Source organism: Sinocyclocheilus anshuiensis, unplaced genomic scaffold, assembly GCF_001515605.1.
Source record: "Sinocyclocheilus anshuiensis isolate Anshui unplaced genomic scaffold, SAMN03320099.WGS_v1.1 scaffold1276, whole genome shotgun sequence".
In the NCBI taxonomy this organism is placed as follows: Eukaryota; Metazoa; Chordata; class Actinopteri; order Cypriniformes; family Cyprinidae; genus Sinocyclocheilus; species Sinocyclocheilus anshuiensis.
Genome location: NW_015544217.1, coordinates 146,002 through 150,526, shown reverse-complemented (window position 1 = coordinate 150,526; position 4,525 = coordinate 146,002). Strand labels below are relative to the sequence as shown.

Here is a 4,525-nt window from a genome sequence, read left to right as displayed (position 1 = left end):
TCACTAAACCTAAAAAAAAAAAAAAAAAAAGGCGACATTTCAGGTGCGAGTGCTTGTTTGTTTACTCAGATTTACAGCACCTCTGAGGTTCTCCACTCATTATCCGCAAGAAGCGCTTGAGCTACACAGCTACATGCAGTAGGTTGTCTCATAAATCAGTTTAGCGGATAAAAGCAGAATGAGAGAGCTGATAAAAGCCTACAGTCTCATAACTCAGAACAGAGCTGCAGGCATGCTGTCTACACAACAAGATTTACAACGGAGGTGTCCTTCCCCTCCTTCCTCACCCCTCTCCTTCTCAGATACACAACACACACACACACACACACACACACCCCTTATCCAGAAGATCATTCATCTCCTTGTGCAAGTGACAACACAGTGTTGCCATTTACAGGCCTAGATTTATACTATGATGTGTATGCAAACACCCATTACAATAAAACTACTTTATATAATACACATTTATTGGGTTTTCTCACTTACAAACAAGCAACACTGTAAGACATTCACAACTCTTCAAATGTTTAGGGTTAGTAGGTGCACTTTTTAAATTATTTTTTGAAAGAAATTGATATTTAGCAAGGATGCATTAAATTGACTGAAAAGTGAGAGTAAAGACATTTATAATGTTACAAAAAATATTTCTATGTCAAATAAATGAGTTTCCACAATACTGAGCAGCACAACTACTTTCCACATTGATAATAGTAAGAAATGCTTCTTGAGCACCAAATCATCATAATAGAACGATTTCTGAAGAATCATGTGACACTGCAGACTGAAGTAATGACTGCTGAAAATTCAGCTTCGCGTCACAGTGTTATTTTAGTATTTTTATTTATTTTTATTATGGTTTGTTTTAGTTATTTTAATTAAAATGTTGCCTTGGCAACTAGCTGAAATAAATATATATATATATATAAAAGTGTATTTTATTTCAAGTAATTTATTTTTAATGCATTTTTATAGCAGGGTTACTATAATCCTGCAGGGGGAAAAAAATTCATTTTCAAAATTCTTAAAACAGTTATTTTAAATGATGATGATGATAATAATAATTCACAATATTACTGTTTTTCCTGTATTTTTGAACATATAAATGCAGCCTTAGTGAACATAAGAGACTTATTCAAAAATCATTCTAAAGTCTTACTGACCACAATTTTTTTTAATAATACTGTATGTTCAATGATAAACAAGAACCAATGATAAAAACAAACACACTCAAAATTAAATGAATTAAAAAAACATGCATGGCAGCTGACTTGGGCGTCCAGTCGGTTTGTTTAGTTCTCGCTTTGGGTTTTACCTACAGAAGGATGAGAAATTACAAATCTTCTGCCCTTGGGCAACGTTAGTGTACCGGGTACAGGCAAATCTGGCGGGGTAAAAATTCTTTCCATATGTGTAAGGCCCAAAAAATTGGGACTATCCCCCCCCTCTCTTATTCTCTGCCTCTGCTTTTTTTTGCAATGGTTGTCCTCTCTTCGCACGGTATATTTCTTTTTCCCGCTACGCTTAAACAAAATTTCCTTCGAATCACGAATGTCATGTAAACACATCACCAGAGAGTATTAGGATGAAATAAAAAATAAAACAACTGGAAATCAATCCCCAAGCCTCATAGACAGTTGTTAAGCATTACCGTCTGTTGCCCTCTGGCCCCTGCACTTCAGTTAAGTGTAGGTGCTCCCTGATTGATGATGTCACAGGTCAAGGGTCATGGAACCCTGGGTAGACACCTAATTCATTATATCCTCCATGGCTGGTCTACAAGAGGGCGCTTTAGCCGGATTAGGACTTGGGCTTCAGGGAAAGATTCATCATCCCAACAGCTGCTTCAGATGGATGCTCCAGACTGAAGCCACAACAGAACGGAGGGGAGGAGAGCAGCGGTGTTCCACTGGATGGTAACAAGTCGCCATGCACCAGCGAAGCCCCTGCTGAGAGGGAAACCACAGAGTTGATCCTGGCACAGACCCTCCTCGCATCTCCGGGGGCCTTCAAAGGAAGATCAGGAGAGAGGAGCTCCACTAGGTCAAGTCGTGTGAAGGACTGTGGGTGGCGTGTATGTAAGCCACACCTAGAACAAGAGTGAACAGATGTGCGACAGGGTTACTAGAATATGCAACACGCTGATGAAAGCAAAAGCGGTTTATGGGGCTATAATGAGGAACCCAAAGAGGCCAGGCTCTGAAACGTGAACGCTTACCGAGAGGACATGCGGAGCAGAGCTGGTGGAGGTGATGTCATGGTGATGAGCTGAGTTTGATGGATATCTGTAGGGCTACGGCTCTGTGTAGTTAATGCTGCTCCATGTGAAAGCCCGCAGGTGATGGAGATTTACCGCTGATTACAGAACCGGCTTTCTGACAAGATGCGCATTAAATAATGAAATAATGCAGCCCTAGATATCTGTAAAGGAACATTTCCTTCTCGCCAACATCTCGCCAACACCAGGCCTTGTCCAATCTCACTCAGTACATTTACACGTGCATTTATAATCAAGCTACAGCAGGGTTGTATGTAGACAAGCTGGATGAAGCTGAACTACCACATTTTCTATTTGTTCAACTTTGCAATAAATTGGTGCAATTTCAGTATGATTGAAGCATTTTAATTACACTTTGTTTGTTTTTTTAATTACACAAATAAGCAACAAATTACTGTTTTAATCTGACACATTGAATATTTAAAGTGCATGTTAAGTAAGGAAGCAATGATTCTAAAACTGACCAATATAGATAAGATGATAACTATTTTCATGTTATGGTCGATAAATGATCAATTCTATACTATTCTGTGAACAATCAATGAATGAATGAATGAATCAAATAAATTTGTAAAAATAAAGTAAGTTTGAGATTTTGTGAGATTATCAAAAGGTTATATTAAACAGTGTTAATTCATGTATTAAATATTAAATTTGCGAGAGTACTACAATTTAAAAAAGAGCAAAATAATGTAAATAATTAAATATCCAACACTGACTGCAGTATAATTTTAGTATTAATAATATACTATTATAGTATTTATTAATATATTCAATTAGCTTCTCTATTTTCAGTATTCATTTTAATTCTAGTTTACTTTTAGCAATTCTGTGTGTTCGTCATATTTATTAATTATTTTAAATAGTTCTATTTAGCTTTGTTTTTATTATATTTTAAGTATAGACAATACTTTAACATACTTTAAAATATTTTATTTCAGTTAGTTGACAAGGCAATTTTTTCATTTAAGTTCAATTTTAACTACAATTTATATTTTATGTTCTTAATTAAAATATTTATATTATACTTCATATATTATTTCAGCTAATATTTATGCTTTTTCAATTAACGAAAATGATTTTTAATAGTTTTAACTAACAAAAGCGTCAACACTGAATGGCCAAACACACACACACACACACACACACATTCGTTCATGTACCAGTACAAGCAGGCGTCCTTCAAAACAAACCACACACACATACACACACACACACATACACACACACACACACACACACACACACACACACACACACACACAAAGGCCAATATCAGTATCAGCCAATAACGGTACAATATATCATGTGTATCTCTAATCTAAAAGTACTGAGACACTCTTCATGAAGTTCCAACCAATCAGAAGCCACAGGGCTCTATTACAACCAAGCTGGGGGAAAAAGTCAAAAAGTGCCAAATGAGGCTCAAGCCAAACCCAAAAGAAAGCATTACTTAATATGGCATTTAATCTATTCCAATAGTCCAACAAAAAGCGCTTAAATGGCAGTCTGCACCAGCAGGGATTGAGGATAACTAGACAACCGCTTCATGATTGATTGACACCGAGAGCGAGCAGTGTGTTACAGCCGCTGGGGAAGTGACCGGGCCAAGTGTGCCCACACTGAGCGAAGACTGCTTAACACGTTCACACTGGGTTCCTCATCTGGGTAGACGGGTACCTCTGAACTCAGCCTGCCGGGCTTGAGCTTGACAGTAACAGATCTCCTCGTCTGAGCAAATGAAAGACAACAGCTCAAAGCGATTCACGGCCGCCCAGGGTCCTGCTGTTAGACGTCAGCACCTACCTGTGGGGCGCCCCATTAATACTTCATAATTATCAATTCTAATTCAGGCAGGCGGCACTTAGAGCCCCACTGTCTACACAAGACGGGGGGAATGCTGGTGAAAAACAAACTGAATTACAACACCAGTCTTTTCATTGGCCATCACTGATTCAACCACCGAAAGCGCCTGCAGGCAGTACTGTGTTCATCAACTGCTTTGATTAGCTCTGCCAATTAACTGCGAGCAAACTCCGCCCCGCTGTCAACTGCCCTGAGATTCACGTTTTAGTTCAAGGTTACAGATGGAAAACTCGTAAATATGACAAAAAGACATATTAATTATCTGTGAAAATAATTATAGGTTTCTGTAATGGGGGCAAAATAACTTTTTTAGCTGTGTTTAAAAAACACACACACACACAGTTGATATACGGCACTGAAGTGAAGTTGTTCCAAACACTATGA

General features: G+C 37.9%; 1 protein-coding gene across 5 annotated transcripts in view; it reads right to left on the bottom strand.

Annotated features, from left to right (window-relative positions):
• Nucleotides 1–4,525, bottom strand: part of gnb1l (guanine nucleotide binding protein (G protein), beta polypeptide 1-like) — a 115,499-nt gene that overhangs the window by 93,687 nt on the left and 17,287 nt on the right. The gene's annotated exons all lie outside the window — the stretch shown is intronic.